Below are 24174 nucleotides of genomic sequence, written 5' to 3' on the forward strand. Positions count from 1 at the left end.
TATATAGCACAGCCCGCATAGTATATAGCACTGCCCGCATAGTATATAGCACAGCCCGCATAGTATATAACAGCCTGCATAGTATACAGCACAGCCCGCATAATATATAGCACAGCCCGCATAATATATAGCACAGCCCGTGTAGTATATAACACAGCCTGTGTAGTATATAACACAGTCCACGTAGCATATAGCACAGCCACGTCGAATAACACAGCCCACGTAGTATATATCACAGCCACATAGTATATAGCACAGCCATGTAGTATATAACACAGCCCAAGTACTATATAGAGCACAACCCACGTAGTATATAACACAACCCACGTAGTATACAGCACAGCCATGTAGTATAACACAGCCCACGTAGTATACAGCACAGCCATGCCACTTAGTATATAGCACAGCCACATAGTATACAACCCAGCCCACGCATGCTCTAGCACAGCCATGCAGTATATAACACAGCCCACGTAGTATATAACACAGCTCGCATATCCCCTCTGAGAATGGCCTCACAGTCCAGTAAAAAAAAACAAAAAAAAAAACACACTCCTCACCTCTCCTCGTGCCTGCGCTGCTCCCTGCCTCTGTCTCAGCGGCTGCACTGCTGGCTGGCACACAGTGAGTGCGCGCGCACCCACAGAGTGTCAGAGGCAGAGCGGGGAATGATGGGAGAGGGAGCGTTAGCTGTCGCTCTCTCCTCCATCATTGCTTTGAACTGTACCTGCAGATGCCGGAATAGTTCAATGCGGCGGGGGAGTCGGCGCAGGCGGAAGGTGGGTCCCCCTGCCTCACAGGGGCCCCATAGCGGCACATCACTAACACTGGCCCTGATGATATCAGCACTTTCACTTTGCTCTACCCTACTCTATTTTCTCTAGGATTAGTTTGTTTCCTCATTTTTGGCTGGACCCTGTTTTTTCTATACCTATATAATGAAGTCGGTCAGGTTATTCTCAACACATTTTTTCCTCTTGAGATTTGGTTCTTTCATTTGGAAGCATACAGCCGCTTATGACTGACTGGCCCTTTTTCTTCTACTTTTTTTCTTCTAAATGTTTTTGTTTGTGTCAAGTACTAGGACTGTTTTGGTTGTTCTCATGTGACTTCTCTGTGACTTATTGTATACTGTGGTAATATTACACTGTGTGTGAGGGGATGGCGGTACTGTGAGACCATTATACTGTGTGTGGGAGCAAAGAAAGGAGCATGGTACTGCATCAAGAATGGGGATAAGTGAGGAATCATTATCTAATGGTTTGGTAGCATATTGTGTGGGGCATCGTGAACTATCATAATGTATTAGGAGGTTGGCGGTAATGGGGGAACATTATACCTTGTTGGGGGATAAGCTTGCTGTGTGAACATTTTACTGTATGTGAAAGATGGCGATACTGTGGGAACATTAATGTGTGGGGACCAGGAAAGGGACACCATACTATGGGGGCAATACATATTTCCTTGGATCTTGTCTTTCATAGTTGGCTCGTATGTATCTATCAGCGGAAAAAGAACAATACCATTGTGATTCTTATAAGGCTGCCGTCACACTAGCAGTATTTGGTCAGTATTTTACATCAGTATTGGTAAGCCAAAACCAGGAGTGGAACAAATAGAGGAAAAGTATAATAGAAACATATGCACCACTTCTGTATTTATCATCCACTCCTGGTTTTGGCTTACAAGTACTGATGTAAAATACTGACCGAATACTGCTAGTGTGACGGCAGCCTAAGGAGGCAAAGCAAAAACACCCTAAACATAATATTTTTATAACAACCCCACAATTTGTGAATCTTCAGGGTAAATCACTATCTAACCTTTTGATGAGAGCTGATACTATTAAGCTAAAGTATCTAAAAAGACTTTTTTCACATCCATAAAGGGGCACTTTTTTGTGTTTGTCATGTGGTTACCGCGACAGTGTGGAACCAGAAGATCGCTGAGTCTGATTGCTCATACTTCGGCACTGAGAGAAAGCACTTCTCCTTCATTTTAACCCCTTCATGACCTTGGGATTTTCCGTTTTTCCGTGTTAGTTTTTCGCTCCCCTCCTTCCCAGAGCCATAACTTTTTTATTTTTCCATCAATATGGATGCGTGAGGGCTTATTTTTTGCGAAACGAGTTGTACTTTTGAACGACATCATTGGTTTTACCATATCGTGTACTAGAAAATGGGAAAAAAATTACAAGTGCGGTGAAATTGCAAAAAAAAGTGCGATTCCACACTTGTTTTTTGTTTGGCTTTTTTACTAGGTTCACTAAATGCTAAAATTGACCAGCCATTATGATTCCCCAGGTCATTAGGAGCTCATAGACACCAAACATGTCTAGGTTCTATTTTATCTAAGTGGTGAAAAAAAATTCCAAACTTTGCTAAAAAAAAAAAAAAATGCGCCATTTTCCGATACCGATAGTAGCGTCTCCATTTTTCGTGATCTGGGTTCGGTTGAGGGCTTATTTTTTGTGTTCCAAGCTGACGTTTTTATTGATACCACCTTTGTGCAGATACTTTCTTTTGATCGCCCGTTATTGCATTTTAATGCAATGTCGCGGTGATCAAAAAAACGTAATTCTGGCGTTTCAAATTTTTTTCTCGCTACGCTGTTTAGCGATCAGGTTAATGCTTTTCTTTTAATGATAGATCGGGCGATTCTGAACGTGGCAATACCAAATATATGTAGGTTTGATTTTTTTTTTTAGTGTTTTATTTTGAATGGGGCTTGAATGTAATTTTTTTTACATTTTTTTAACTTTTTTTTTACTTTTGCCATGCTTCAATAGTCCATGGGAGCCTAGAAGCTGGCACAACTCGATAGGCTCTGCTACATAGCAGCGATCATCAGATCGCTGCTATGTAGCTGAATTGCAGGCTTGCTATGAGCGCCGACCACAGGGTGGCGCTCACAGCAAACCGGCATCAGTAACTATAGAGGTCTCGAGGACCTCTATGGTTACTATGCAGACGCATCGCTGACCCCCGATCATGTGACGAGGGTGTGCGATGCACTCATTTCTGGCCCGATGGCCGGAAGCGCCGGTTAAATGCCGCTGTCAGCGTTTGACAGCGGCATTTAACTAGTAAATAGCAGCGGGTGAATCACGATTTCACCCGCTGCTATTGCGGGCACATGTCAGCTGTTCAAAACAGCTGACATGTCCCGGCTTTGATGCGGGCTCACCGCCAGAGCCCGCATCAAAGCGGGGGTTCTGACCTCGGACGTACTATCCCTTCCGAGGTCAGAAAGGGGTTAAATGTGTATTCCTTCTGGCAGAACAGGGGTTAACCAGCCATGTTGGAAATCCCTGTGCTCAGATGAGCTCGGTTAGCCACTCCTTTCCCCTTTATCATCTATTATAAATCATTGTTAGAGCTAGCATTTGCTGCATGGCTAAAATGGAGGGAGTTCATATGAGGAGAGTAGGAGGAGTTATGCAGTACTAGCTATTGAACCCGTTCTACGCCCGGGTGGCGAGCATTTAAATTGGTATATGGTCTCCATCCTGGTATGTGCTGCTCCCATCTTGCTCTCCCATCCTGTCATGTGCTGCTCCATCCTGCGCCCCCATCCTGTCATGTGCTGCTCCACCGTGTCATGTGCTGCTCCATCCTGCATCCCCATCCTGTCATGTGCTGCTCCATCCTGCGCCCCATCCTGTCATGTGCTGCTCCACCGTGTCATGTGCTGCTCCATCCTGCATCCCCATCCTGTTATGTGCTCCCATCCTGCGCCCCCATCCTATCACGTGCTGCTCCATCCTGCGCCCCCATCATTGCGGGCGGCTGTGCGGAGTGCGGGCGGCTGTGCTGAGTGCGGGCGGCTGTGCTGAGTGCGGGCGGCTGTGCTGAGTGCGGGCGGCTGTGCTGAGTGCGGGCGGCTGTGCTGAGTGCGGGCGGCTGTGCGTGGCGCTGCTGGGTGCGGTGGCTGTGCTGGGTGCAGTGGCTGTGTGTGGCTGTGGGCGGCGGCTGTGGGCGGCTGTGCTGGGTGCGGCGGCTGTGCGTGGCTGTGCTGGGTGCGGCGGCTGTGCTGGGTGCAGCGGCTGTGCGTGGCTCTAGGCGGCTGTGCGTGGCTGTGGGCGGCTGTGCGCGGCTGTGCGTGGCTGTGCTGGGTGCGGCGGCTGTGGACGGCTGTGCTGGGTGCGGTGGCTGTGCTGGGTGCGGCGGCTGTGCGTGGCTGTGCTGGGTGCAGCGGCTGTGCTGGGTGCGGTGGCTGTGCTGGGTGCGGCGGCTGTGCGTGGCTGTAGGCGGCTGTGCGTGGCTGTGGCCGGCTGTGCTGAGTGCGGCGGCTGTGCTGAGTGCGGGCGGCTGTATGTGGCGCGGCTGTGGGTGGCTGTGCTGGGTGCGGGCGGCTGTGGGTGGCTGTGCTGGGTGCGGCGGCTGTGCGTGGCTGTGCTGGGTGCGGTGGCTGTGGTGGGTGCGGCGGCTGTGGGTGGCTGTGCTGGGTGCGGCGGCTGTACTGGGTGCGGCGGCTGTGGGCGGCTGTGCGTGGCTGTGGGCGGCTGTGCGTGGCTGTGCTGGGTGCGGCGGCTGTGGACGGCTGTGCTGAGTGTGGCGGCTGTGCTGGGTGCGGCGGCTGTGGGCGGCTGTGCGTGGCTGTGCTGGGTGTGGCGGCTGTGCGTGGCTGTGGGCGGCTGTGCGTGGCTGTGCTGGGTGCGGCGGCTGTGCTGGGTGCGGCGGCTGTGCTGGGTGCGGCGGCTGTGCGTGGCTGTGCTGGATGCGGCGGCTGTGCTGGGTGCGGTGGCTGTAGGCGCCTGTGCGTGGCTGTGGGCGGCTGTGCGTGGCTGTGCTGGGTGCAGCGGCTGTGCGTGGCTGTAGGCGGCTGTGCTGGGTGCGGCGGCTGTACTGGGTGCGGCGGCTGTGGGCGGCTGTGCGTGGCTGTGGGAGGCTGTGCGTGGCTGTGGGCGGCTGTGCGTGGCTGTGCTGGGTGCGGCGGCTGTGGACGGCTGTGCTGAGTGCGGCGGCTGTGCTGGGTGCGGCGGCTGTGCGTGGCTGTGCTGGGTGTGGCGGCTGTGCTGGGTGCGGCGGCTGTGCTGGGTGCGGCGGCTGTGCGTGGCTGTGGGCGGCTGTGCGTGGCTGTGCTGGGTGCGGCGGCTGTGCTGGGTGCGGCGGCTGTGCATGGCTGTGGGCGGCTGTGCGTGGCTGTGCTGGGTGCGGCGGCTGTGCTGGGTGCGGCAGCTGTGCTGGGTGCGGCGGCTGTGCTGGGTGCGGCGGCTGTGCTGGGTGCGGTGGCTGTAGGCGCCTGTGCGTGGCTGTGGGCGGCTGTGCGTGGCTGTGCTGGGTGCAGCGGCTGTGCGTGGCTGTAGGCGGCTGTGCTGGGTGCGGCGGCTGTGCGTGGCTGTGCTGGGTGCGGTGGCTGTGGTGGGTGCGGCGGCTGTGGGTGGCTGTGCGTGGCTGTGCTGGGTGCGGCGGCTGTGTGTGGCTGTGGGCGGCTGTGCGTGGCTGTGGGCGGCTGTGCTGGGTGCGGCGGCTGTGCGTGGCTGTGGTGGGTGCGGTGGCTGTGGACGTAAGTGGCGTAAGTAACAAATAGCTGTGGCATGAAGTGCCACAGCCTCATGGCACAGCAATTTGTTACTTGCGGAGGGTGAGTATACTTACCTGTCCCGTTCCACCGACGCCATTCCGGGCCATGACTATCCCCCTGCTCCCGGAATCGGCGCCTGCGCAGTCCGCGCTTTCCGGCGCCATTTTCTTGAAGACATTGCGGTGTGTCTTCAAGAAAATGGCGCCGGAAAGCGTGGACCGCGCAGGCGCCTTTTCCGGCACCAGGAGGACAGATTTTCTGTGTCCTCCTGGTGCCGGAAAAGGCGCCTGCGCAGTCCGCGCTTTCCGGCGCCATTTTCTTGAAGACACACTGCAATGTGTCTTCAAGAAAATGGCGCCGGAAAGCGCGGACTGCGCAGGCGCCGATTCCGGGAGCAGGGGGATAGTCATGGCCCGGAATGGCGTCGGTGGAACGGGACAGGTAAGTATACTCACCCTCCGCCTCCTGTCTCGTCCATGTTTATCTGTTGGAGATCGCGGTGTGCGTTCAGCGCTTACGCATACCGTGATCTCCTGGGAGCGACGCTCTGTGGGGTCCAGACTGCGCCGGCGCTTGCGCTTGCGCAGTCTATAAAGGCTTCGGACAGAGTGACGCTCCCAGCGTTATATTATAGATGTGACTGTTGCTTGGTTTGTATGTGTGGTAATTCCCTATCCTTCTCTATTTTGATTTATTCCCCTACCTCCATGCCCCGATGCATTCCTCCGTTATATGTCAGTGAATATTTTGTATGCCTGGAGTATTCTGTGCTGCCAGCCTCCGATTGGCTGGTGGCTTTTAACTATTGCCGTGTGGGCCCATATGGCAATTGAGTTTAATTGAACCCCCGTCTCGGACACAGGTTTAGTTACTGCACCGGCAGGATTCTGCAGCTGGGGCTCATGAGCAGAAGAGATGGGGCCCGATGCAGGCACATTCTGCTCATTGGGCCCCATATGCATCAGTGCAATAATGCTCTGATGGCGGCCCTGCAACCAATAGTTAAAGGGCACTGAATAATAAGGAAGGACACTGGTATGGTCACTTAAGTACTCCTTCACCATCTTGGTCAATTTCTCCCTCCTTGTCATAGTTACACCCACAGATAGCCCTTGCTGATGTGATGGTTTCATGAAAATGGCTCAGATGGTGGACATTTCTCCTCCCTTGAGTTGCACCTGGTGTGCGTGGCCCTCCCCTCTAATCCTTATGGGTGAAAAGAGCTTTCACCTCTGCCAGCAACATTGTCTGTGGGTAATATTTTTAGCAAGTCTTCCACAACATCCCTCTGGAATACATGCACTGAGCATGGCACGTCTGCCTCCGACATGAGAGAAGGAAATTTCTCCTTGATCTGTGGGTCAAGAAAGGTGCACAGCCAGTATTTCATGGTGGACAAAATGTCTTTCAAGCGAGGGTCTTGGGAAAGGCATCTGGACATGAACTGTGCCATGTGTGGCAGACTACAAAGTCAAATGTTTAATTTTTTTTATATCGCCTTTATGATGTGAAGGAGAGAATGGCTAATGAAATCAATTATTAAACCTTACATAAGCTAGTTCAGATATGTTGTGGCAAAGAAATTTTTGGAATGTGAAGGAGTCACTGGACATTGGACTGAATACCATATATGGAAGTGAAGTTGGAATGGACTAATCATAAAGTGACACTAGCTGTTCAGAAGTTGTGCAACACCCATTTCCTGCCTGTAGCATAGTTCTTTGTTCCAAAAAATGAAGCAGTTGTGTGCTAGCCTTTGCTGGGAGAGGAGCGTATATCTGACTTCTTTGTCTGATGTTTGATTCTTCGAAGCATGCACCTGGCTCATATTTTGGTCAGGAACAGGCAGTCATTTAGATCTCACTTTAAATCCTTAGTGACAGAGCCAATTTGGTCCTTAATGACTGAGCCAATTTTTACAATTCTGACCACTGTCCCTTTATGAGGTTATAACTCTGGAATGCTTTAACAGATCCCACTGATTCTGAGACTGTTTTTTCACGACATGTTGTACTTCATGCTAGTCGTAACATTTCTTCGATATTACTTGCGATTATTTATGAAAAAAATGGAAATATGGTGAAAATTTTTACAATTTTGCAATTTTCAAACTTTGAATTTTTATGCCCTTAAATCAGAGAGATATGTCACACAAAATAGTTAATAAATAACATTTTAAACATATCTACTTTACATCAGCACAATTTTGGAAACAAATTTTTTTTTTGTTAGGAAGTTATAAGGGTTAAAAGTTGACCAGCGATTTCTCATTTTTACAACAAAATTTACAAAACCATTTTTTTAGGGACCATCTCACATTTACAATCACTTTGAGGAGTGCACATGACAGAAAATGCCCAAAAGTGACACCATTCTAAAAACTGCACCCCTCAAGGTGCTCAAAACCACATTCAAGAAGTTTATTAAGCCTTTATGTGCTTTACAGGAGCTGAAGCAACGTGTAAGGAAAAAATTAACATTTAACTTTTTTTTTTACAAACATTTTACTTCAGAACCAATGTTTTTTATTTTCACGTGGAAAAAGAGAAAATGAACCACAAATGTGTGTTGCAATTTTTCCTCAATATGCAGATAACCCATATGTGGGGGTAAAGCACTGTTTGGGTGCACAGTAGAGCTTGGAAGGGAAGGAGCGCTGTTTGACCTTTCAATGCAAAATTGGCTGGAATTGAGATAGGACGCCATGTCGCGTTTGGAGAGCCTCTGATGTGCCTAAACAGTGGAAAAAAAACCACAAGTGACACCATTTTGGAAACTAGACCCCTTAAGGAACTTATCTAGATGTGTGGTGAGCACTTTGAACACCCAAGTGCTTCACAGAAGTTTATAACGTAGAGCCGTGAAAATAAAAAAATTCTATTTTTTCCACAAAATTGATTTTTCACCCCCAAATTTTTATTTTCACAAGGGTAACGGGAGAAATTAGACTCCTAACGATGTTGTGTAATTTGTCCAGAGTACGCTGATACACGATATGTGGGGCCAAACCACTGTTTGAGCGCATGGCAGAGTTCAGAAGGGAAGGAGCACCGTTTGACTTTTTCAATGCAGAATTGGCTGGAATTGAGATCGGACACCATGTCGCGTTTGGGGAGCCCCTGATGTACCTAAAAAGTGGAAACCCCCCCACAAGTGACACCATTTTGGAAACTAGACCCCCAACGGAACTTATCTAGATGTGTGGTGAGCACTTTGAACCAAAATGAACCAATAGGAAAAATCTCTCTATAGTTGCCGGGTGCCGGCTGGCAGATCTCAGCGTGTGCACTGCTCATGCGCCTGCAATTTTCTTCCTGAAAGAAGATGCGGGGGGATGAAGGTGGACCCAGGCATACCGGGGGAACACTGGGAGGTATCGGGTGGGGGATCAGGGACCCTATTGGCGGTTTGGAGTGGGTTCTTACAGAACTACTGTAGAACGGTCGGTCTTTGTTCCTTGAGGGAGTGGTTGATAACATGTCATTGGATTTGTTTACAGATGCGGCAGGAGGGGTGTGTTTCAGAGCGTATTTTCGGGGACAATGGTGCACGGCAAAGTGGCCGGCGTCTTGGATTTCTTCTGGCCTGGTTCGGAATATCGCACTCTTGGAAATATTTCCCATTTTGGTGGCGGTGCATCTGTGGCAGCAGGTTTTTCGAAATAGGTGGGTTTGATTTCACTGTGACAACATGGGGGTGGTTTGCGCGATCAACAATTTGTCCGCATCGTCGCCTCCAGTGGTGCGAGTGCTGAGACAGTTGGTTTTATTGTGCTTGAATTTGAATGCACAAGTAACTGCAATGCATGTTCCTGGCGTTCATAATTCCATCGCTGATTCTCGTTTTCGTTTACAGTTCGATCGTTTTCGGTCACTGGCTCCGGATGCGGAGGTCGTCGGGTTGGAGTGCCCTGCAGAACTCTGGCTTGTGGTGTCCGGGACGCTGAGGCATTGATCAGGTTGTCGTTGGCTCCTAGAACATGGGAGGCGTATCAGGCAATTTGGCTTGATTGGGAAGAGTTGTTGTCGGCGGAGCCGTGTGGGTCGAGTGTGCAAGAGCAGGCGGGTATATTGTTGTCTTCGTTGAGTCGGGGAGCCTCGGCAGGATGGTCTTCCGCTAAATTGTCACGTGTCATGTCGGCCATGGCATTTGGTTTTAAATTGCGTGGTCAACCTGATTTAACCAAGATCTTTTTGGTGAAACAGGCGGTAAAAGGTTTTCGGCGGCGGCCGAGACGGGTGGATGCTAGACGGCCCGTTTCTTTTAGTTTGTTGGAAAGGTTAGGTGGATTTTTGCCTTCTTTATGTTTGTCGGTCTTTGAATTGTGTTTGCTTCATTTGGCTTTTTCGGGGCGTGGCGAGTTGGTTTCATCTAGCAAAAAAGTGATAGGGGGGCTGTTGGCTCGAGATGTATTTTTGTCGTCTGGTCATGTCGAGTTGTGGTTGCGGCGATCAAAGTCCGATCAGGAAGGTAGGGGTAGTAGAATTGTTTTGGGATCGGTTGTTGGGTCGGTTATGTGTCCAATTGCCTGTCTGGCATATTTCTGGGGACTTTGGCCTAGTCGGGATCGGTCGTTGTTATGTCACGAGGATGGTTCCTCTTTATCCCAGTAGCAGTTTTTAAGAAGGCTATTGCGTTGTTGGGTTTGGACGATTCTTGTTTTGCTCCTCACTCGTTTAGGATTGGGGCTGCAACGGATGCAGCGCTGGGGGGACTTGGGGCTGCGGCTGTTTGGCCTATTGGTAAGTGGCAGTCAAATAGATATCGCAGCTATGTGCGTCCGCAAAGTGCGGCCGGGAGTGTTTTAGCAGGTGGGGGTCAGTAGTGTTGTCATATCAGCTGTTGTTTACATTTTGAGTTTTTGTTCTGTGTTTTTTCAGGTCCCCTGCCTTTATTGGTCTGGATTTTCGGCCACTCATATGTCCACTGGGGAGCATTGCGCGCTGATGTGCGGAACGAGGGTGGACAGCTGGGTTTTGAACGGCGAGTGGCGGTTATTCGTTGGCTCGGTTTTAGGGGGATGGCCTGGAATAGACTTCTGCAGGAGATCCATAATGGTGTCAAGTTGGATAAGGTTCCTAATATCTTAGTTTTGCACGTTGGGGGTAACGACTTAGGGATTCGGCCTTTTCGGGAAATAATAAAAGATATAAAACAAGATTTTTTGCGTTTATGGGTCTTGTACCCGGGTTTGACCATTGTTTGGTCTGAAATCGTGCCACGTAAACGTTGGCGGAACATGCGGTCATTGGATAATTTGAACAAGGCCCGGATAAAGGTTAACAGGGCTGTGTCCGCTTTTGTCACCAGGAATGGAGGTGTAGCGGTGAGACATTTTGAGTTGGAAAGAGGGGAGGCCCCGTTTTGGCTGGCTGACGGAGTTCATTTGAATGCGGTGGGGATGGATTTTTGGGCGCTTGGCATTCAGGAAGGCATTGAGTGGGCCATAGTTTTTCAGTGTGGTGGGGTCTCGGGCCTTTGAGGTGTTCAATGGCCTCTCGTTGTGGCGGCTGGGGGGAGTCCTGGGTGTTGGTGGAAATTGGTTTGGGGGATCCATTTTGGCATATGGCTCCTCTGTTTTTGGAGTTTAATATCTTTCAGATCTGGTGAATGGTGGTTGGGGAGTTCCGGCAGGGGTCGTCAGATCTCATGGAATTTTACCGTGAACAGTGAACCCTCTTTGGGTTTTTGGTGCTCCCGAGCCAGGGTTAGAACAGCTGGGAGTAAATTGGTGTTATGTTATGTTCACCAATTTGTTATATGTTAAATAAAGGCTACTGTGGTCTATATTATTCCAAAGAAATAACTTAGTCATGTGTTTATTGGGGCGAATATATGTTATAGTTGGCGGCCTATGGGGTATTGAAAAATGTTGGGGGTAGTTTCTACCGTCAAATATACTACACCTTCGACAATACCAGGGTCATGCATTAGAGAAGCATATGTTGCATTGTTGGTGATGTCTGCTTTTCTTTTGCAAAAAAAAAAAGAATAGTTAGCGCTGGGTAAGGGAGGGAGGGCATATCTGGTTTTTCTTTTCAATTTTTTCTTTTCAGTATTTTTTCAAATTTTTTTCTCTATATTTTTTTCTCTCTACTTTTTATAATAAATAGTATCCTATACACAAGTCCCACACATTACTCATATAAAGCACCACTTACACACACATTCCCAGGGTTTTGAAAAAGAAAATAAAAATGGCCCATTCATCAAGACGCTATTCACCAGAGAAGACATACTCTTTTCTTGCTTCTGACACGGATTCAGCCAGTGAGGCAGATCCCACATTTCTCTATTCCTCCTCATTTTTTGAGCCAGACAGTATCACAGGGTATACCAACAGATTTAGGGTCTACGAGGGTAAGGACACCCAGATTAACCCCCCTGAATGCCCACCCATCCTGGGGGTGAGTGGGAAAATTGTGTGGAAATTTCTACACCCACTGCTGGATAAGGGTTATTACCTCTACTATTCTGCCACCGATATACGTGGATGAGATGTGTCTGAGGGATGTGATCACAAATCGCTATATAAACAATGGCGGACAGCGTTACTCACTAACTGTGCTCCTAGTCCTTATCAGCTGCGCGTGGTGATCCGGAAAGATGATGCAGTGATACATTCAACAGGTTTTATTTACAGTACCTTGGTGAGAGTGAGGACTGTAGGTTAGAGCTGTTACAGAATCACCAGATAGAGATAATAGAAGCTCCAGGTTAGAGGTAACAAGAGAATCCTTTCTCCAGCTCTGCAGCACATGTGAGATCTAAGATGGCACGGAGTACAAAACAGGAAAAGAAGGAAGAAGATAGGAGGAGCTAAAGACAGAAAGGCGTTGTGGGAAAGTTCCATTACGAATATTACAGTGTGATACAACAATGGCCAGTAGATGGCAGCAAAGTACAACAAATACAATAAATGAAAGAACTAGGTATATTAGCACTACATAAATGTCCATGTATAACTGAAAGTCTATCAGAATAAACTGAACAGCACACTCCCCGTCTGAAATCCTTGGATTTCACTATACCATAAGTCTCGAATTGGGAGTGTTAACCATAAGTGCATGGAGGGATACCTCAACCTGTAAGATAAAAACAATGCATGCAATGCAACAATAACATATTGTATAACAAGATAGACAAATGTCTATAACGAGTTCCTGAAGTAATCCAATGGATAACCCATCTTCGGATTGGAGAAGCCGCGCTAGGCCAAACTGTCTCCAACCCATTTGTAATCCAAAGGTTGAAGTTCCTTGAAAGAGTTCCTTCTGATTGGATGGATAATCAATCCTCAACCGGTATGAGTAAGATAATCTCTGATATAGGCCTAATGAAAGATTTGGAGTCACCTTGCTTAGTAACTGTCACTTCTACCTTACGTACCTTACCATCGTCACTTGGAAAGGTTTTAGATATAAGTCCCATAGGCCATGCGTTTCTTTCCTCCTTCTGGTTTTTCATGAGGATAATATCTCCTACTTGTAAATTTGGCTTTACTTGTTGCCATTTTCTTCGTTTTTGGAGAAGTGTCAAGTACTCCCTCTTCCATCTATTCCAGAAACAATCAGCCAGATGTTGCACATATTTCCACCGTCTCTGATATTTGCTACCGGACACAGAGTCTTCAGGCGGGTTAGGAACAGTTCCAAGTTTCTGGGTGAGGAGAGTTGCCGGAGTGAGAATTGTAGGAGATTCTGGATCCGTAGATATGGGTACAAGAGGTCTTGAGTTTACTATAGCAGAGACTTCTGCTAAGAAAGTGGTCAAGGTCTCGTGAGTGAGTCTTGAAAGATTTGAGTCACTCAGCATAGATTCCAGTATCCGACGAGTAATGCCTATCATTCTTTCCCATGATCCGCCCATATGGGAAGCATGAGGAGGATTGAAGACCCAGGAACAGCCATTGGTTGTCAAGAAGTTCTGGACTGGTGTTGAATTCAGCTGTAGTTCTCGACAGGCACCTACAAAGTTCGTTCCACAATCAGATCTTAGTTGTTTTACTGGTCCTCTGATGGAGAAGAATCGTCTTAGGGCATTAATGAAACTGGAGGAATCCATAGACTCTATCACTTCTATGTGTATTGCTCGTACACTCTGTATGAAGTCTGCAATCTCTATGGCTAGTACAGCCCCACAGAGCTCGAGTCTGGGTATGGTGTGCTCGGGTTTAGGAGCCAGTTTAGCCTTTCCAAACAGAAATCCAATATGGGCTTCATTATTAGAGTCTACAACCTTCAAGTAAGCGACAGCGGCAATAGCTTCAGTGGAGGCATCAGCGAATACATGAATCTCTTTCCTTTGACTCGTAGTTAGGGATGCCGGAGTGTAACAACGTGGTATGTGGATCTTATCCAAGGCGCAAAGAGATTCTCTCCACGACTTCCACTTTAGTTGTTTGTCCGCAGGGAGTGGTATATCCCAGTCCTTAATGCACTCTGAGAGTTGTCTCAGCAGGAGCTTGCCTTGTATAGTCAGGGGTGCGACAAACCCAAGTGGATCATATAGACTGTTCACCACTGACAGAACCCCACGCTTAGTAAATGGTTTTTCTGCACCATTAACCTGAAAGCTGAAGGAGTCCTTTAGCAAATTCCACCTCAGGCCTAGGCTTCTCTGTACTGGTGGATTGTCTGAGCCTAGGTTCAAGTCCCTAAATTCTGCGGCATGATCATTAGGGTGAAAGGCCTTCATGACAACAGCACTATTGGAGGCAATTTTATGCAATCTTAAATGAGCTTTAGAAAGCATACCTTGTGTCCGTTTGAGCAGATCTATGGCTTCCTCCGCTGTAGGCAGGGATTTAAGACCGTCTTCCACGTAGAAGTCCTTTTCAACGAACTGCTGGGCATCCTTTCCGAACTCTGCAGCACCATCGGAGGCGGTCCTAAGTAGGCCATACGTAGCGACTGCAGGAGAAGGACTGTTTCCGAAAACGTGCACCTTCATGCGGTATTCGATCATTTCCTTGTTGGTGTCGTTGTCTCGGTGCCATAGAAAACGGAGATAATTTCTGTGATCTTGTTGCATGATGAAACAATGGAACATTTGTTTGATGTCAGCGGTAATGGCGACAGGTTCCTTTCTGAATCTCATGAGCACTCCCACCAGGTTATTAGTCAGGTTCGGACCAGTGAGTAGAACGTCATTCAGAGATACGCCGTCATGTTTGGCGCTTGAATCGAACACCACTCTGATTTGTTTTGGCTTTCTTGGATGATACACTCCAAAGGAAGGTAGATACCAGCATTCTTCATCAGCTTGCCATGGTGGAGCTGGCTCTGCGTGATCATTGCGAAATATCTTGTCCATAAAAGCTATGAAATGTTCCTTCATTTCAGGCTTGTTCTTTAATGTTCTCTGCAGTGAGATGAATCTAGATAAGGCCTGTTCTCTGTTGTTAGGAAGCCTGGTCCTTGAAGCCTTGAAGGGTAAGGGAGCAACCCAGTGGTCAGATTCATTTTTGAAGAATCCACTGTCCATGATTTTAAGAAACTCCTTGTCTTCTATGGATAAGGCGACTTTGTTATCATCTTTTGTTGTGTGAAACACTGTTCTCCCTAAGTTATCACCGTAGGGAGTGGGAATGATGTCAGGCTCCTGGATGCAATCAGAGAACCTTTCTTTCACTTCGTAGTGATGAAGGCATGGCTTAAAGTGAGTTGCGCGACCATTTTGGAGCACATACGTTTTACAGGCGTTGACTTCGGATGCCTTATGACTCCTATCCAGACATACATCGCCCACGATTACCCAGCCTAGGTCGAGTCTTTGGGCGTATGGAGCATCATCTGGGCCGTTGCATTGTTGGCGTACCTTGTGGACCTTCAGAATGTCCCTTCCGAGTAGGATTAGAATATCAGCATTCATGTCCAGAGGAGGAATTTCATTAGTCAGGTGCCTCAAGTGGCGATGATGAAGTGCGGCTTCCGGAGTGGGAATCTCCTCCCTGTTATCAGGTATCTGGTCACATTCAATTATAGTTGGCAAGGGTATATGCACGTTTCCCTTGATTGAAGAGACTATGTACCCAGAGGCTCTCCTGCCAGAAGTCTCAATACGACCAGAGCAGGTGTTGAGGGTGTATGGAGTCGTTTGTCCCTTTATGTTGAAGATCTCAAAGAATTTGGGCCTTGCTAGAGATCGGTTACTTTGCTCATCTATTATGGCATACATTTTAGAGGCCTTATCGGGTTGTCCTTCTGGATAGACCTTAACCAGACATACCTTGGCACAGCATTTAGGAACAATCCCTTCTCCACATACCTCAGTACATGAGGAGGAAACAGCAGTTGCAGTTGGATCAGGGACCTGTGGCTCCCCGCCATGCTTTGGAGCAGGATTGGATGCTGCAGAAGGTTGTGAGTTGTGTGGAGCTGGCGTGGGATGCATGGCTGTGATGTGTTTATCACTGCTGCATTCAGTGCACTTAATGACGGCCTTACAGTCCTTAGCGAGGTGGTCTGAGGAGGCACAACACTTATAACATATCCCTAGCTCCTTGAGGGTGTCTTTACGCTCCTGCAGAGTTCTTGCTCGGAATCCATGGCATTCTTTAAGTGGGTGAGGCCTTTTGTGGATAGGGCACATACGGTTATTGTCCATGACTTTAGGAGCAACATTATTTGTTTTAGTGAAGGCAGGTGAAGTAATTGGAACGTCAGTCTTTCTCACAGATACTGTGTTCCTTGAATCTCTACGTTTGGCAATGTTATCATACCTTGTAGATGATGATGATGCTGGTGGAGTAGGCTCAGTGAAGTCGAAGCTGGGATCATTCTTCTTCCGAGCTTGGTCACTGATGAACCTGGAAAAATATGAAAAGGGGGGAAAGGACACATCATACTGCCTTTTATACCGTGAGCCGTGGTCTGCCCATTTATCCTGCATGCCGTGTGGCAACTTGGACACTATTGGATTAACGCCATGAGCAGTATCTAGGTAGCTCAGTCCTGAAAGACGTGGGTCTAATTTTGCCAATTCTATTTCCTTTAGCAGGTCGCTCAAATCTTGAAGTTTTCTATTGTCCTTGTTAGTTATCTTTGGGAAGGTTTGCAGTCTTTTAAATAAGGCACCTTCTATTGCTTCTGAGCTGCCGTAGGTTTGTTCCAGTCTCTCCCAGGCTGCAATAAGACCTGCATCTGAATAGTCCACATGAACTGCCCTTATTGTCTTTATGCGCTCTGCTGATTCAGGGCCTAACCAGTTAACAAGCAAATCCAGTTGTTCCTTGCCGGTGAGATTAAGGTCTTGGATCACTGCTTGAAAGGTGGATTTCCAGGCTCTATAATTCTCAGCACGATCATCAAACTTTGAGAGACTAATCTTTATTAACTCCCGGCGAATCATGTATCTGGCGAAGTCAGACATGTCCGATCTCCCGGTCATTGTTGCAGGATGAACTTGTGGTATCCGTAGGGAAGGTAAGTTCCCTGGCTTATATGACTGCGACAAATCAGGACGAAATGATGCGGCATAAGGGTTAAACTGCAGTTTAGTCTCTAAAGGTTCTGTTGGCTGTTGCCTAAATTGTGGGTTAGTGCTGGAAGTTACCTTGTCGGCAGTAGGTGGCGACATTTCTTGACTTGCGGGCACATCCGTGTTAGAAACTGGAGGTGGCGCTGGTGCAGATGTTGAATGTCTTAGCACGTAGTCAGTAGTGCGATCAGCTGCATCCTCCATTTCTTCTGGAATAAGACAGTCCGAATTATCATCTTGTCCCAGTGCTTGTTCAAGGACCTTCAGTTTAGCAAGGGCTGTTGCTTCTTCCCTTTCTGCTTGGAGTATTTTTAATTTCCTTTGAGCTTCTACTTCCACTTCAGCCTCCCTCTTAGCAAAGGAGCTTTTTACTCTAGCTTCTTCTGCAGCCGCACGGATCTCCAGTAGCTTGTTGGACAATGTTGACTTCCTGGAGTGAGATGATCTGGAAGACCGAGCTGTGATTTTGGTCGATGTTGTGCGATGTGACCTAACCTCTTGGAGGTGAGCGATGCGGAGTTCTGCTTTATCCTGAGCATCTCGGACTAATGAGGTCTTTTCTTGGAGAAGAGTTTCCCTTTCAGTTAGTTCTGCTGGGGCATCTTCCATGTCACAGTTACTCAGGAATGTGATGTACTTTGCAGACAGTCTCTGGTAGCGATCATAGGCGGCAGATAAACTCTTCAATGTGGCGGTTAAACCTGCGGCGTCACTGTGATAGCGTGGAAGAGCTGCTAAATAGTGATCCACTCTGCCCCATAAATGTTCTAGGTTATCATGGAACTCGTCTCTAGTAGTCTCAAAGTTCTCTCTGGCCTTTTGTGTCGGCTTGGTTACACGTCTGGGTCGTACGTCCTGCTCTGCAGTAAGTGTGGATTCTGCTCCTGCAGCATCTATGGTGTCGGGAACCTGATGTGCTTCGCTTGCAGATGGGTCCACGGTGCCCTTTCATGTTTTAGCTAAGATGGCGGACGGTTAAGACTTGCTAGCAGACAATGCATATGCACACAGACACTGTAGACTTAGGTCTCTTGTTACTATTCTGCCACCGATATACGTGGATGAGATGTGTCTGAGGGATGTGATCACAAATCGCTATATAAACAATGGCGGACAGCGTTACTCACTAACTGTGCTCCTAGTCCTTATCAGCTGCGCGTGGTGATCCGGAAAGATGATGCAGTGATACATTCAACAGGTTTTATTTACAGTACCTTGGTGAGAGTGAGGACTGTAGGTTAGAGCTGTTACAGAATCACCAGATAGAGATAATAGAAGCTCCAGGTTAGAGGTAACAAGAGAATCCTTTCTCCAGCTCTGCAGCACATGTGAGATCTAAGATGGCACGGAGTACAAAACAGGAAAAGAAGGAAGAAGATAGGAGGAGCTAAAGACAGAAAGGCGTTGTGGGAAAGTTCCATTACGAATATTACAGTGTGATACAACAATGGCCAGTAGATGGCAGCAAAGTACAACAAATACAATAAATGAAAGAACTAGGTATATTAGCACTACATAAATGTCCATGTATAACTGAAAGTCTATCAGAATAAACTGAACAGCACACTCCCCGTCTGAAATCCTTGGATTTCACTATACCATAAGTCTCGAATTGGGAGTGTTAACCATAAGTGCATGGAGGGATACCTCAACCTGTAAGATAAAAACAATGCATGCAATGCAACAATAACATATTGTATAACAAGATAGACAAATGTCTATAACGAGTTCCTGAAGTAATCCAATGGATAACCCATCTTCGGATTGGAGAAGCCGCGCTAGGCCAAACTGTCTCCAACCCATTTGTAATCCAAAGGTTGAAGTTCCTTGAAAGAGTTCCTTCTGATTGGATGGATAATCAATCCTCAACCGGTATGAGTAAGATAATCTCTGATATAGGCCTAATGAAAGATTTGGAGTCACCTTGCTTAGTAACTGTCACTTCTACCTTACGTACCTTACCATCGTCACTTGGAAAGGTTTTAGATATAAGTCCCATAGGCCATGCGTTTCTTTCCTCCTTCTGGTTTTTCATGAGGATAATATCTCCTACTTGTAAATTTGGCTTTACTTGTTGCCATTTTCTTCGTTTTTGGAGAAGTGTCAAGTACTCCCTCTTCCATCTATTCCAGAAACAATCAGCCAGATGTTGCACATATTTCCACCGTCTCTGATATTTGCTACCGGACACAGAGTCTTCAGGCGGGTTAGGAACAGTTCCAAGTTTCTGGGTGAGGAGAGTTGCCGGAGTGAGAATTGTAGGAGATTCTGGATCCGTAGATATGGGTACAAGAGGTCTTGAGTTTACTATAGCAGAGACTTCTGCTAAGAAAGTGGTCAAGGTCTCGTGAGTGAGTCTTGAAAGATTTGAGTCACTCAGCATAGATTCCAGTATCCGACGAGTAATGCCTATCATTCTTTCCCATGATCCGCCCATATGGGAAGCATGAGGAGGATTGAAGACCCAGGAACAGCCATTGGTTGTCAAGAAGTTCTGGACTGGTGTTGAATTCAGCTGTAGTTCTCGACAGGCACCTACAAAGTTCGTTCCACAATCAGATCTTAGTTGTTTTACTGGTCCTCTGATGGAGAAGAATCGTCTTAGGGCATTAATGAAACTGGAGGAATCCATAGACTCTATCACTTCTATGTGTATTGCTCGTACACTCTGTATGAAGTCTGCAATCTCTATGGCTAGTACAGCCCCACAGAGCTCGAGTCTGGGTATGGTGTGCTCGGGTTTAGGAGCCAGTTTAGCCTTTCCAAACAGAAATCCAATATGGGCTTCATTATTAGAGTCTACAACCTTCAAGTAAGCGACAGCGGCAATAGCTTCAGTGGAGGCATCAGCGAATACATGAATCTCTTTCCTTTGACTCGTAGTTAGGGATGCCGGAGTGTAACAACGTGGTATGTGGATCTTATCCAAGGCGCAAAGAGATTCTCTCCACGACTTCCACTTTAGTTGTTTGTCCGCAGGGAGTGGTATATCCCAGTCCTTAATGCACTCTGAGAGTTGTCTCAGCAGGAGCTTGCCTTGTATAGTCAGGGGTGCGACAAACCCAAGTGGATCATATAGACTGTTCACCACTGACAGAACCCCACGCTTAGTAAATGGTTTTTCTGCACCATTAACCTGAAAGCTGAAGGAGTCCTTTAGCAAATTCCACCTCAGGCCTAGGCTTCTCTGTACTGGTGGATTGTCTGAGCCTAGGTTCAAGTCCCTAAATTCTGCGGCATGATCATTAGGGTGAAAGGCCTTCATGACAACAGCACTATTGGAGGCAATTTTATGCAATCTTAAATGAGCTTTAGAAAGCATACCTTGTGTCCGTTTGAGCAGATCTATGGCTTCCTCCGCTGTAGGCAGGGATTTAAGACCGTCTTCCACGTAGAAGTCCTTTTCAACGAACTGCTGGGCATCCTTCCCGAACTCTGCAGCACCATCGGAGGCGGTCCTAAGTAGGCCATACGTAGCGACTGCAGGAGAAGGACTGTTTCCGAAAATGTGCACCTTCATGCGGTATTCGATCATTTCCTTGTTGGTGTCGTTGTCTTGGTGCCATAGAAAACGGAGATAATTTCTGTGATCTTGTTGCATGATGAAACAATGGAACATTTGTTTGATGTCAGCGGTAATGGCGACAGGTTCCTTTCTGAATCTCATGAGCACTCCCACCAGGTTATTAGTCAGGTTCGGACCAGTGAGTAGAACGTCATTCAGAGATACGCCGTCATGTTTGGCGCTTGAATCGAACACCACTCTGATTTGTTTTGGCTTTCTTGGATGATACACTCCAAAGGAAGGTAGATACCAGCATTCTTCATCAGCTTGCCATGGTGGAGCTGGCTCTGCGTGATCATTGCGAAATATCTTGTCCATAAAAGCTATGAAATGTTCCTTCATTTCAGGCTTGTTCTTTAATGTTCTCTGCAGTGAGATGAATCTAGATAAGGCCTGTTCTCTGTTGTTAGGAAGCCTGGTCCTTGAAGCCTTGAAGGGTAAGGGAGCAACCCAGTGGTCAGATTCATTTTTGAAGAATCCACTGTCCATGATTTTAAGAAACTCCTTGTCTTCTATGGATAAGGCGACTTTGTTATCATCTTTTGTTGTGTGAAACACTGTTCTCCCTAAGTTATCACCGTAGGGAGTGGGAATGATGTCAGGCTCCTGGATGCAATCAGAGAACCTTTCTTTCACTTCGTAGTGATGAAGGCATGGCTTAAAGTGAGTTGCGCGACCATTTTGGAGCACATACGTTTTACAGGCGTTGACTTCGGATGCCTTATGACTCCTATCCAGACATACATCGCCCACGATTACCCAGCCTAGGTCGAGTCTTTGGGCGTATGGAGCATCATCTGGGCCGTTGCATTGTTGGCGTACCTTGTGGACCTTCAGAATGTCCCTTCCGAGTAGGATTAGAATATCAGCATTCATGTCCAGAGGAGGAATTTCATTAGTCAGGTGCCTCAAGTGGCGATGATGAAGTGCGGCTTCCGGAGTGGGAATCTCCTCCCTGTTATCAGGTATCTGGTCACATTCAATTATAGTTGGCAAGGGTATATGCACGTTTCCCTTGATTGAAGAGACTATGTACCCAGAGGCTCTCCTGCCAGAAGTCTCAATACGACCAGAGCAGGTGTTGAGGGTGTATGGAGTCGTTTGTCCCTTTATGTTGAAGATCTCAAAGAATTTGGGCCTTGCTAGAGATCGGTTACTTTGCTCATCTATTATGGCATACATTTTAGAGGCCTTATCGGGTTGTCCTTCTGGATAGACCTTAACCAGACATACCTTGGCACAGCATTTAGGAACAATCCCTTCTCCACATACCTCAGTACATGAGGAGGAAACAGCAGTTGCAGTTGGATCAGGGACCTGTGGCTCCCCGCCATGCTTTGGAGCAGGATTGGATGCTGCAGAAGGTTGTGAGTTGTGTGGAGCTGGCGTGGGATGCATGGCTGTGATGTGTTTATCACTGCTGCATTCAGTGCACTTAATGACGGCCTTACAGTCCTTAGCGAGGTGGTCTGAGGAGGCACAACACTTATAACATATCCCTAGCTCCTTGAGGGTGTCTTTACGCTCCTGCAGAGTTCTTGCTCGGAATCCATGGCATTCTTTAAGTGGGTGAGGCCTTTTGTGGATAGGGCACATACGGTTATTGTCCATGACTTTAGGAGCAACATTATTTGTTTTAGTGAAGGCAGGTGAAGTAATTGGAACGTCAGTCTTTCTCACAGATACTGTGTTCCTTGAATCTCTACGTTTGGCAATGTTATCATACCTTGTAGATGATGATGATGCTGGTGGAGTAGGCTCAGTGAAGTCGAAGCTGGGATCATTCTTCTTCCGAGCTTGGTCACTGATGAACCTGGAAAAATATGAAAAGGGGGGAAAGGACACATCATACTGCCTTTTATACCGTGAGCCGTGGTCTGCCCATTTATCCTGCATGCCGTGTGGCAACTTGGACACTATTGGATTAACGCCATGAGCAGTATCTAGGTAGCTCAGTCCTGAAAGACGTGGGTCTAATTTTGCCAATTCTATTTCCTTTAGCAGGTCGCTCAAATCTTGAAGTTTTCTATTGTCCTTGTTAGTTATCTTTGGGAAGGTTTGCAGTCTTTTAAATAAGGCACCTTCTATTGCTTCTGAGCTGCCGTAGGTTTGTTCCAGTCTCTCCCAGGCTGCAATAAGACCTGCATCTGAATAGTCCACATGAACTGCCCTTATTGTCTTTATGCGCTCTGCTGATTCAGGGCCTAACCAGTTAACAAGCAAATCCAGTTGTTCCTTGCCGGTGAGATTAAGGTCTTGGATCACTGCTTGAAAGGTGGATTTCCAGGCTCTATAATTCTCAGCACGATCATCAAACTTTGAGAGACTAATCTTTATTAACTCCCGGCGAATCATGTATCTGGCGAAGTCAGACATGTCCGATCTCCCGGTCATTGTTGCAGGATGAACTTGTGGTATCCGTAGGGAAGGTAAGTTCCCTGGCTTATATGACTGCGACAAATCAGGACGAAATGATGCGGCATAAGGGTTAAACTGCAGTTTAGTCTCTAAAGGTTCTGTTGGCTGTTGCCTAAATTGTGGGTTAGTGCTGGAAGTTACCTTGTCGGCAGTAGGTGGCGACATTTCTTGACTTGCGGGCACATCCGTGTTAGAAACTGGAGGTGGCGCTGGTGCAGATGTTGAATGTCTTAGCACGTAGTCAGTAGTGCGATCAGCTGCATCCTCCATTTCTTCTGGAATAAGACAGTCCGAATTATCATCTTGTCCCAGTGCTTGTTCAAGGACCTTCAGTTTAGCAAGGGCTGTTGCTTCTTCCCTTTCTGCTTGGAGTATTTTTAATTTCCTTTGAGCTTCTACTTCCACTTCAGCCTCCCTCTTAGCAAAGGAGCTTTTTACTCTAGCTTCTTCTGCAGCCGCACGGATCTCCAGTAGCTTGTTGGACAATGTTGACTTCCTGGAGTGAGATGATCTGGAAGACCGAGCTGTGATTTTGGTCGATGTTGTGCGATGTGACCTAACCTCTTGGAGGTGAGCGATGCGGAGTTCTGCTTTATCCTGAGCATCTCGGACTAATGAGGTCTTTTCTTGGAGAAGAGTTTCCCTTTCAGTTAGTTCTGCTGGGGCATCTTCCATGTCACAGTTACTCAGGAATGTGATGTACTTTGCAGACAGTCTCTGGTAGCGATCATAGGCGGCAGATAAACTCTTCAATGTGGCGGTTAAACCTGCGGCGTCACTGTGATAGCGTGGAAGAGCTGCTAAATAGTGATCCACTCTGCCCCATAAATGTTCTAGGTTATCATGGAACTCGTCTCTAGTAGTCTCAAAGTTCTCTCTGGCCTTTTGTGTCGGCTTGGTTACACGTCTGGGTCGTACGTCCTGCTCTGCAGTAAGTGTGGATTCTGCTCCTGCAGCATCTATGGTGTCGGGAACCTGATGTGCTTCGCTTGCAGATGGGTCCACGGTGCCCTTTCATGTTTTAGCTAAGATGGCGGACGGTTAAGACTTGCTAGCAGACAATGCATATGCACACAGACACTGTAGACTTAGGTCTCTTGTTACTATTCTGCCACCGATATACGTGGATGAGATGTGTCTGAGGGATGTGATCACAAATCGCTATATAAACAATGGCGGACAGC

At 47.5% G+C, this 24174-nt stretch overlaps 1 protein-coding gene across 5 annotated transcripts in view; it reads right to left on the reverse strand.

Moving 5' to 3' along the window:
* The window catches only part of LOC143764688 (uncharacterized), a 173644-nt gene that overhangs the window by 16811 nt on the left and 132659 nt on the right, over window positions 1-24174 (reverse strand). The window contains exon 1 of one of the 5 annotated variants that reach the window (XM_077250522.1): window positions 12173-12488. The exons of the other annotated variants lie outside the window; for them this stretch is intronic. The gene's annotated coding sequence lies outside the window, so the exon portion shown is untranslated. Of the gene's footprint in view, window positions 1-12172; window positions 12489-24174 lie in introns of those variants that run through there. 5 annotated transcript variants of the gene reach the window in all.

Source organism: Ranitomeya variabilis, chromosome 4 (assembly GCF_051348905.1).
Source record: "Ranitomeya variabilis isolate aRanVar5 chromosome 4, aRanVar5.hap1, whole genome shotgun sequence".
Classification (NCBI taxonomy): Eukaryota; Metazoa; Chordata; class Amphibia; order Anura; family Dendrobatidae; genus Ranitomeya; species Ranitomeya variabilis.